The sequence below is a fragment of the Chiloscyllium punctatum genome, chromosome 36 (assembly GCF_047496795.1).
Source record: "Chiloscyllium punctatum isolate Juve2018m chromosome 36, sChiPun1.3, whole genome shotgun sequence".
NCBI classification, from domain to species: domain Eukaryota; kingdom Metazoa; phylum Chordata; class Chondrichthyes; order Orectolobiformes; family Hemiscylliidae; genus Chiloscyllium; species Chiloscyllium punctatum.
Window position 1 is genome coordinate 58,754,539 of NC_092774.1, and position 11,150 is coordinate 58,765,688.

At 47.1% G+C, this 11,150-nt stretch overlaps 1 long non-coding RNA gene across 1 annotated transcript; it reads left to right on the top strand.

Annotated features, from left to right (window-relative positions):
* The first annotated feature begins 599 nt into the window (after positions 1 to 599).
* LOC140460536 (uncharacterized) lies at positions 600 to 5,055 on the top strand. Its single transcript, XR_011954170.1, has 2 exons — positions 600 to 4,333; positions 4,861 to 5,055. It is a non-coding gene; the product is annotated as an uncharacterized lncRNA (long non-coding RNA).
* Positions 5,056 to 11,150: the final 6,095 nt, after the last annotated feature.

Sequence of the window (11,150 nt, forward strand, 5' to 3'; positions counted from 1 at the left end):
TGATGACCTTTGCAATCACTTCACAGGAATATTACAAGAGAAGAATTTGGCGGCAGAAATCTCAGACCAAACCTCACATCAAAGTCTGACAGTCACTTGATTCACAAGGACGTGGATATTGATGGCCTTGTAAACAAAGGGGAGAAGGTCTGTCTGCTTTGTTAGGTTTTAAACGTCAGTGTGACTGGAAACTCAGAGTCTCCCATACCCACACACCAGAGTAGTGACTGGAACAAGCTTTACAGACTGAATGAGAGTGTTCCAATTATCAGCGGGTTCTTCAGTAACACCACACACAGGCTGTGAGCGTGAGCGAGTTTTCAACTGATTGTTAAGGTCTGAGACAGATGAGGGCACCTGCACCATGGAGAAACCGTGGAAATGTGGGGAGTGTGGGAATGGTTTCCCTTTGCCATCTGCGCTGGAGATTTATCGGCGTTTGCACACGGGGCAGTGACTGTTCACCTGCACTCAGTGCAGGAAAGGCTTCACTCAGTTACACCACCCCCTGGCCCACCAGTGTGTCCACACCAGCAAGAACCCGTTCATCTGCCCCGTGTGTGGGCAGGGCTTCACTAGTCACATCACCTGCTGCTGCACCAGCGGATCCACACCGGGGAGAAACCGTTTTCCTGCTCCGTGTACAGAAAGGGCTACACCCGGTCGTATCACCTGCTGCTCACCTTCTGCATCCACACTGGGGAGAAGCCGTTCACCTGTCCCATGTGGAGCAATGACTTGTGCGATTCCTCCACCCTGCGCAAACACCAGCACATCCACACCAAGGAGAGGCCATTCACCTGTCCAGTGTGTGGGAAGGGCTTCACCCAGTCGTGCAACTTGTGGAGACACCAGCAACTTCACAAGTGAGATGGCGCAGGGATTCGGGTTGGATTCTGCTGTTACCATTGCTGAGAGTCACATCTTGTACCCTGTTTAGTGGGTGAAGTGGGAAGGGTAAGGGGTTCCTTTATGCTGACTGGCTGTGCTCTCACCCACTTTACTTCTAGTGGGGGCTGACGCTCTCTGAACCTGGGATTGCACCTTCCCTACGGAAACAGTCCACAGAAGCGGCTGAAGTGCAGGTCGATCTGAAATAGATACATTTGTCTCTGTCCCATTCAGTCTCCAGCACAGTCGATCCAATTGGCCTCTGTCAGTGTTTATGCTCCACCTGAGCCTCCACCCGCCCCTTCATCAGCATACAGGTATTGCCTGCTTTTAGAAAGTTCACTTTACCCCCTACCCCCTCCCCACCCAAGCCTGTGCCAATTCTTAATCCTAACTTAGACCTTTCTATTTATTACCGATGCGTGGTTTCTGTCCCTGTATTCACCTCCCATTCATGTGTCTATCCAGATACACCTTAAGTGTTGCTAACGTGCCTCTTTCCACTACATCCACTGGCAGTGAATTCCAGGCATCCACCATCCAACTGTGTGAAAAATCTTCCCTTTCAATTCTCCCCCAGACTGTCCCCCTCTCACCTTGAACCTGTGCCCTCTTGTAGTTGACTTTTCCACCCTGAGTATCTAACAGACTATCTGGCCCAACACCAAACATCCAAAGAATAATCCGCACAGAACCATTTCCCTACCCCTATTACTCGACATTTACCCCCTGACTAATGTACCTAAATTTCACATTCCTGAACACTGTGGGACAATTTAAGCATAGACAATCCAACTTAACCTACACATTTGGATTGTGAGAGGAAACCGGAGGAAAGCCATATCGACACAGGGAGAATGTGCAAACTCCACACAGACAGTCACCTGAGACTGAAATCGAACCAGTTTCCCTGGCACTGTGACGCATCAGTGCTAATGATTGAGCCACCATGCCGCCCCCGTCCAGCCAATCTGTGTGTCTCATCATTTTGTTGAGGTCATCCCTCCACCTCCATCTTTACAGTGAAAATAATCCAGGTTTATCCCATCTCTTCTCATAATGAGACCTCCCGACCAGGCAACATCCCAGTGAACCTTCTCTATACCCTCTCCCCAGAGCATCCACGTCCTTCCAGTAGTGTGGCGACCAGAACTGCACGCAATATTCTGAATGTGACCGGAATAAATAGCTGTAACATAACTCGCTAACTCTTACACTCAAGGCAAACGTGGTGTATGCCTTCTTAATCACGTTACCCGCCTGTGTTGCCACTTTTGGAGATCTATATAGTCAGATCCCTCTCTATGCTAGTGTTTCTATGTGGTCTGAAATTTATCGTACAATTCGTGTATTTCCTGTGTATCTGTATCCAGCTTCACCTTAATTGTAATCCCCTCTTTATCTCTTTTCCCCCATCCTCACCCCTCCACACATCAGCATATCATAAGGCTATAGCAGCAGAAATTATGCCTTCAGCCCATTGAGTCTGCTCCACCATTCAATCATGGCTGATAAGTTTCTCAACCCCATTCTCCCCGTAACCTTTGATCCTCTTGATACTCAAGAACCTAGTTATCCTATCTTATATATATTCAATGATCTGGCCTCCTCAGCCTTCTGGGACAGTGAATTCCATAGATACACCACTCTCTTTCTGAAGTTTCCTTATCTCTGTTCTGAAAGGTCTTCCCTTTACTTGAAGGCTGAGGAGGAGGCAGAGAGGAGCATGGTGTGCACCTGTAAACTCCAGAACTTCCCCAACTTCACAAGTCAACAATAACGCTTTCTGGACCAAGAAACGAAAGGGCTGACGAGAAACTGTGACACCACAGGAAGTGAAATTAGGCCATTCAGCCCATTGAGTCTGCTCCACCATTCACTCATTCTTGAGTATCAAGGGGCTCAAAGGTTACAGGGAAAATGGGGTTAAGAAACATATCAGCCATGATTGAATGGCAGAGCAGAATCAATACGTTAAATGACTTGTTAACCATCCCTGGGAAGAAGGAGGCAACACAGTCTCTCCAAGATCTCAAACCGAAACGTCCAAAGAGTGGCACATTGCCCTTTAATCTGTAAAGTCAGTGTGATAAGTGGTGTAACCTGCTGTAGTGTTAAATGTAAGTCCCTGACACTTTAAAATCAACAATCAGCAATTTATTGAACCAACTCTCACGGTGAACAAATGAACGAAACTACTAACAAACTGAATAAATCCTTCTTAACTACTGAGTATTCTGGAATAAATCAAGATTCTTCTGGTATGCTGTTCCAATCAATACATGTCCCACTCAAATAACACAAAATAGAATTTAATCTCTCAGATTACAACCAGGTTATGTGTCTTCCGGAATATTCTGTGCCATCTTCTGTGGGGGATGCCTCCTCCGATTCCTCTCAGGAACCCCTTCTTTATTTTTCTAAATGATGCTTTCTCGAATACACAGATGACTGAGAGCACCAATTCTTTATGATAGGATTGGTCCTGTTGTCAAAACTTTAGGATTTAAATTTAATAAGTTTTTGGTAGCCAATGGGGCTGATTTAAATTGATTGGTGAAATTGAAAACCTGTTGTCTTGTCCTGCTAACTGTACAGCCCTTTGATACAAATGTTTCAGTTCAGGTGCTTTCTGTTGTGATGATGCTGCTCCTTTTAAGAAGATTATGTTGTTCTTGGTTTATTTTCAGGAGGGGTTGTAAAAGGCAGAGCTTCTCATTCGTCTAGGATTAAGGATTTCGCTAATGGTTAACAGATACTGGCTAAGGCAACAATCAGAGAAAAGGGTTTGACATTTTATTTTCTAAAACACTTCTACAATGAAAGGGCAGTTGTCCCATTCTTTTCCCCTGGTTTGGGTTTTAGCAGGCAGTCTGTCTGAAGCTGCTGCAGGAAGAGATGTTTCCTGATTCAACAGATGTTTCTGGCTGACTCTGAAGCTTCAGGGAAAATAGTACCAGCGTATTCAGCCTCTCCCTGTAGCTCAAACCTTGCAGCCCTGGCAACATCCTTCCAAACATTTTCTGAACCCTTTCAAGTTTCACAATGTCTTAAAAAGATGTCAACTTTGCTCGACTACTGTGGGAGAATTTTCTGCATGATGCGTTCTGTCTGAAAGAGCCCTCCCCTGTGCTGTGACAGAGCTGCAGTGACTTTCATAAGCCTGACAAATGCTGTTATCAGTCAAAGATTCAGTGGGAGAAGCTTCTCAATCACATCTGTAATTGGAGAAAGTGTTTTTAATAATGAGACATGAATAAAGGATGCATTAATTTTTTGTTCTAAAGATTTACTCATACATCTCAAAACAGAGCATATGAACCCGGTCACAAGAAGTCTACGGGAATATAAGACACCACTGCCTATTTACTGACCAGGACCGACTTTACACAGAAAACATGGACATTTTAAATGAATGGGGTGCCATTCGTTTTACGATCAGGTGAACTTAAGAGGCACAGCATTGGCTTAGAAATGAGAGATCCTTGACACACACACAGCCAAAATCATCACTGCCATTATTATCTAATCAGAATTTAGGCTGGAGAGGCTGGGATGTTTTTTCACTGGAGCAGAGGAAGTTGAGGCAATATTTTCAAACCAAGAGCGGTAGAGATGGCTTAATGGTAGCTGTCTCTTCCCTAGGGGGAGAATTTCAAGACCAAGGATGCGTTTTTATGGTGAGAGGAGAAATATGGAAGAAAAGATGTGGGGCAAAATATTTACAGAGTGTAGTTCGCCTGGGGAAACAGCTGCCAGTGGAAGTGGTTGAAGTAGGTACATTAACAACATTGAAAAGGCCTTTCAACAAATACATGGATAGGAAAGCTTTAGAAGGATATGGGCCAAGTGCAGGGAAATGAGGTTAGTGTTGACAAACATTTTGGTAAGCATGGACCGGTATGGGCTGAAGGGCCTGTCTCTGTGCTATAGTAATCGATGACTGGTGTCTCTTTGTCTCTCTGACAGTGTTGAGTTTCCACATGAACCAGGAAAAAGTGAGGACCGAAAATGCTGAAGATCAGAGTTGAGAGTGTGATGCTGGAAAAGCACAGCAGGTCAGGCAGCACCCGAGGAGCAGAAGGATCGATGGTTCAGTCATAAGGACATCCAGATGAATATCTCACTCAATCATGCTGAATAAAATGTGATCTCATTCGTCAACTCTGATGCAGAGGTGCTGGGGGTGGACAGGTCAGAAGTCACACAACACTAGGTGACAATCCCAATAGATAGATTTGAACTCACGAGCTTTCGAAGCTCTGTTCCTTCATCAGGTGAAGTGATGAAGGAGCAGCACTGATGAAGGAGAAATGCTCCCAAAGCTTGGGATTTCAAATAAACCTGTTGGACTGTAACCTGGGGTTGTGTGACTTCTGACTTCTTCAACTGCGCATTCATGTTGAACTTGATGGGATACTTTATCCAACTCGGCGTAGTTAAATCATATCGCTTGGAGGGGTTCATTTGAAACCTTCCCAGAGGTGAATTCAACAAGATTGAATTATTCAAAGTTACTCAATTGTAAACTTACATCTGGACCGGTCGTCAGAGAGGTACAGCACGGAAACAGATCCTTCAGTCCAATTCGTCCATGCTGACCAGATATTCTAAATTAATCTAGTCCCATTTGCCAGCACTTGGCCCAAATCCCTCTAACCCTTTTTATTCATGTCCCCAACCAAATATCTTTTAAATTCTGGAATTCTACCAGCCTCCTCCACTTCCTCTGGCAGCTTATTCCATACATGCACCACATTCTGCATGAAAAGTTTTCCCTTTAGGTCCCTTTTAAATCTTTCCCCTCTCACTCTAAACCTATGCCCTCTAGTTCTAACAACATCCTGATAAATCATTTCTGATGGAGATGTCAACGTTTCGGGTAGAACCCTTCTTCAGTCCTGAGGGATAATATCTGAAATGCTGACTTCTCCACGTCCTGTTGTGCCCAGCCTCCTGTTTGTCTATTTTAGATTCCAGCATCTGCAGTTTTTTATTTTGTCTCTAACAAATGGTGGAGCAGATTCGATGGGTCAAAATAGCCTAACTTCTGCTCCAATGGTCTTGTGGTCTTAGGATTGTGCGGGTCCTAGGCTCAATGAGCAGCAGCGCCCACTGGAAGCAATGTTCACAGAATCATGGAGTCCCTGCAGTGTGGAAATGGGCCCTTCTGCCCAACAGGTTCAGAGCGACCCTTTGAAGAGTAACTCACCCAGACACATTCTCCTACCCTATCACTCTGCACTTACCCCTAACTAAGGCACCACACCTACACCCCCTGAACACTATGGGACTATTTAGCTTGGCCAATTCGCCCAAATATGCGCATGTTTGGACTTTGGGAAGACACTGCAGCATGCGGAGGAAATGCACACAGACACTGGTGGCCAGGGCGGGTGGGGGCGGGGGGGGTGGGGGGGGGGCGGGGGAGGAATACGTGCAAACTCCACACAGACAGTCACCCTGAGGATGAAATCTGCATCCCTGGTGTTATGAGGCAGCAGTGCTAACCAATGAGCCACCACCACTCCCAACACCCCCCTCCCCCCTCCCCCAGTAGAAAACAAAAAAGCCTATCAGCTCTCCCACTGCACCCACTGTCAGAAAGGGCAGGAGGTTCAGTCCTGGGGGTGACCCTCAGCAGTGTTACCGGCAGAATCGGATTGTTGGGAGCATTGGTGCCTCCGCTGGTGCTTGTTCAAGCTGCAGGACATTGTGAACTTCTGCCCACATTCAGGGCAGGCAAACGGCCTCTCCCCAGTGTGGACCTGCTGGTGCATCAGTAGAGTGGAGGAGACAGCAAAGCCCTTCCCGCACTCGAGGCAGGTGAATGGCCTCTCCCCAGTGTGGACCCACCGGTGTGTCAGCAGGTGGGAGGCCTGGGTAAAGCCCTTCCCGCACTCAGAGCAGCTGAAGGGCCTTTCCCCAGTGTGGACCCGCCGGTGCTTCAGCAGGTCGGAAGAGCGTGTAAAGCACTTCTCGCAGACACAGCAGGTGAATGGCCTCTCGCCGGTGTGGACCCGCCGGTGGGCCAGCAGGTCAGAGGAATCGCTGAAGGTCTTCCCACATTTGGGGCAGGGGAAGGGCTTCTCACTGGTGTGGACCCGCCGGTGAATCATGAGGGGGGAGGAGCGAGTGAACACCTTCCCACAATCTGGGCAGCGGAAGGGCCTCTCCCCTGTGTGCACCCGCTGGTGCCTCATCAGGGCAGAGGAATCATTGAAGGCCTTCTCACACTTGAGGCAGCTGAAGGGCCTCTCCCCTGTGTGCACCCGTCGGTGCCTCAGCAGGGCAGAGGAATCACTGAAGGCCTTCTCGCACTCAGGACAGGAGAATGGCTTCTCCCTGGTGTGACTGCGCCGATGTGTCTCCAGGGCAGACGGGACACGGAAGCCTTTCCCGCAGTCGCCACACTTCCATGGTTTCTCCATCGCCGAAGCTACAGTTGCACACAAACGCGTGTATGTCCCCTCCCTGCCTTGAATTCCTCTATCCAGCTCGATAACTGATTCAGGCTCCACACTCAGTGCGTTGCTGCAACAGTAGGGTCTCTCTTCCAGTCCCACTGATGCTGAAAACGTAGTGAAACAGGAACCAATTGGATCATAGTTGAAAATTGTTGCAGTCCCGATGGAATGAGTGGCTCACAAATGCTGGAGAATCAGAGTCGAAAACTATGGGTCAGGCAGCATCCGAAGAGCAGGAGAGTCAATGGTTCAGGCATAAGCCCTTCATGTCTTGATTTTGAAACTTCATCTTCAGATCTTCAAATACTCTGTAAAACGAGGTTACAAAAGTCAGCACTGTCAGCCCAGGGTAGAAATTCAGAACAAGCAATTCTACTTTCTACAGAACATTCTTTTCTTTTGTTATTCCACAAAACTGAAAGCACCATCCCACTCTCTCTCTCTCCCTCCCTCTGTTCTCACTCCATTCTAATTCTCCTGAAAGTGCTGAATCAGGATCTGACAGGGACAGAAGAGCAAAACAGTCATGACTGACATCTCTCTGAATTTTGGATACCTCCACCTGAAAATTAATATCTTCCACGACATTGGGATACTGTTGAGAGTGATTTTGGGAAGCAAAAATAAAGTGTGTACATTCAGGATGAACCTGCAATTCAGCTTCTTGACAAACAACCAAACGCAAAATGGTTAACCTGCACCCACGGGGGTGGGGGAGTTTTGGAATGAGACATCAAGGCAATGATACTAGAGAGAAACTAAACAGACTGAAGTGGCAAACCAGAGTCATCTAGATATACAGCACAGACAAAGGCCCTTTGGTCCAACTGGTCTATGCTGACCAGATATCCTCACCGAATCTAGTCTCATTTGTCAGCGTTTGGCCCATATCCTTCTAAACCTTTTCTATTCATATACCCATCCAGATGCCTTTAAATATGTCAGGATTATGCCAGCATCCACTACTTCCTCTGGCAGCTCTTTCCTTACATGCACCATCTTCTGCATGAATTGCCCCTTAGGTCCCTTTTAAATCTCCCCCACCCCCCCAAACCTATTATTCATTAGTTCTGGATTTCCAGAGAAGTGACCTTGTCGATTTACCCTATCCATGCCTCTCTTGATTTTATAAAGAATGGAAGCATCAACGGCTAAGGGCGGGGATTGGCGGGGGCGGGGGGGGGGGGCGGGGTGGGATGCGGAAGGAAGCCGAATGTGCTGGAGCCAACGCGGAAGAAGAGGACACAAAACCTTGAAGTTGCAATGAGGAATACTGCATGTGCTGTACTTGTACCTGTTGATTTTATTTGTGGGAATCAAGTGTATTTTAAAAATAAAAACAAACAAGATATCTCCCCTTTCCCAATCTCCCAATGCTGTTCTGGACACAGAGTGAGAGAATTGGGAGCAGGAGGTGGCCATTTGGTCTTTTGACCCTGCACCAGCATTGAACAGATCGTAACTGGATATGAATATACCTACAGCCAGGTGGATAAACTGGGATTTCTTTCACTGGAGCAGAGGAGATTGAGAGGTGAGGTTATAGAGGATTATAAAATCATGAGGGGTACAGATGAGGTGAACGGCAGGTGTCCTTTCCCTAGGGTGGGGCTTTCAAGATTCGGGAGCAAATTTTGAAGGGGAGAGGAGAAAGATTTATAAAAACACATGAAGAGCTCCATTTTTTTCACACAGAGAGTGGATTTTGTGGATGGGTGTCCAGAGGAAGTAGTGGATGCAGGTACAGTTACAATGTTTAATAGACATTTGGATAAGCACATGAATAGGAAAAGTTCAGAGGGATATTGGTCAATCACTGGCAAATGGGACTAGTTGGGTTTGAGAACATAGTCAGCATAGACTAATTGGACCGAAGGGTCCATTTCTGTGCTGTATGACCCTGTAGCTGTTCTGTACTGGTCTTAAAACCATTTTCTTGGAAATCCAAGATGGCGGTGGTTTGAGTGGTCTGCTGTGCTGGGCTCTGTGCCATACCCCCGGCAATGTGGACCTTTACCCCCGCCCCCCCACCACCTCATTAACCATCTGTAAGAGAAAAATAATTGCTAATAGAAACTTACTGAACATCTGGAGCTGCTATAATTGTGGTTTGACAGCGTTAGGATCAGAATGAAAGCAAATGAAGGAAAGGGGCCGACAGGGGTGCAGCAGGCAGGGCCCTCCCCTACTGCATCGGGGGTGCCTCGAGCCATTGTTCAAACTCCCAGGGCAGTCCCTTTGGGTTTAATGGTGCAGCAGTAGTTACTCTCGGAGTTTGCCAAACTCTGAGATAAGATTGAAGCAGCAGTGGAACCACTACCTGCCACGCTGGAAAAGCATGAGCAGGAAATTCAAATGTTGGCCCGAAGAGAATAGGCAGCGGAGGAGAGGACCGTGGCATCGGAGACCGCGTCGGAGGTCTCAGGAGGAAGGATCTGAACGCTGGAAGACCAGATTCGGGTCCTTCAGGAGCAAGTGGGCGACCTGGAAAACAAAAGTAGAAGAAAAATATTACAGCTCGCGGGTCTTCCGGAATGCAAGGAAGATGAAAACCTTGTTGGATTTCTGGGGCTGAAGTCGGGTCTGTTGAGTGTGGGGCGGGCCCACCGGATCAAAATGCGGTCAGGGCTGGACCCGCGCCCCCGCACGGTCCTAGTGCAACTCCTGCATTATAAAGAAAAACAGTTAGTGATTGAAACAGCAAGAAGATTGGTAAGAGATCCAGAGGCCTTAATGCACAAAGGCTCAAGAATGATGTCTTTTCAGGGCTTCTCAGGAGCCTGGATTAAGAACAGAAGAGCATTTGATGAAGTTAAGAGAAAATTAAGGGATCTGAACATTCAATATTCCTTGAGGGACCTGGCCGTGGTGCATTTCTCTCATGGAGGGACGGTATATAGTTTTGATTCAGCAGAAAAGGCGAAGGGCTTTGTGAATTCTCTGAATTAAAGGACTCAGGTCGGGGTGAAGGCGGGACATCATGACAGACAATGCTACTTTTTGCCCCTTTTTGTTGTGGTTATTGGCTTTATATGTACTGCCTTAATGTAAAACTGGAATTATTTAGTAAAACGGTCAGTTAGGTCTTGTCTGGGGCCTTTTTTCACTGCTGTCCTTTTGTTTTTGGATTGAGGGTGGCTATATCTGTGGTTAAGATGTATGGAGAAGGCGTATGGGGAGATGGGCATCGATTGTTAACTCTCAGAATGTAAATAATATGTTTTTTTCAATCTGTGAATTGCCTGGCTCTTGGGGCACAACCTCAGCGGGAAGGAGCCGGGATGGTGGCAAGAGAACTGCTCACAATGTGGTCTCATCTACAATGGGGAAAATGAAGCCTAAAACTGGGTGACTGCTGCACAGAACATCGACATTCTGCCCGCAAAAAGAACCTGAGCTTCCAGTTGCCTGCCAATTCCACACCCCACCCTGTTCCCTGGCCAACATCTCTGTCTCAGGTTTACTGTAGTGTTCCAGCGATGTTCAGCACCAGCAGAACGAAGAGCATCGAATATTTCACTTGGGGACCATACATCCTCCGGTCCCAATATCGAATTCAATAATTCTAGGGCCTGAAATCGTTAGTATCCTCGTCCCTTCCACACACACCAAGCCTTGTTATCACACAGTCTGTCATTACACACTACCTATTATTAGCCACGAACAGTCTCCATTCACCCTCCCACACAGATCGTTATCAACTCCCTTTCCTGTCCAACAGTTCTTCCCTCGCTTTGGGCTGTGTCCTGATCTATCATTTACTGCATCCGTCTTCCTCCCACAATATCTCCT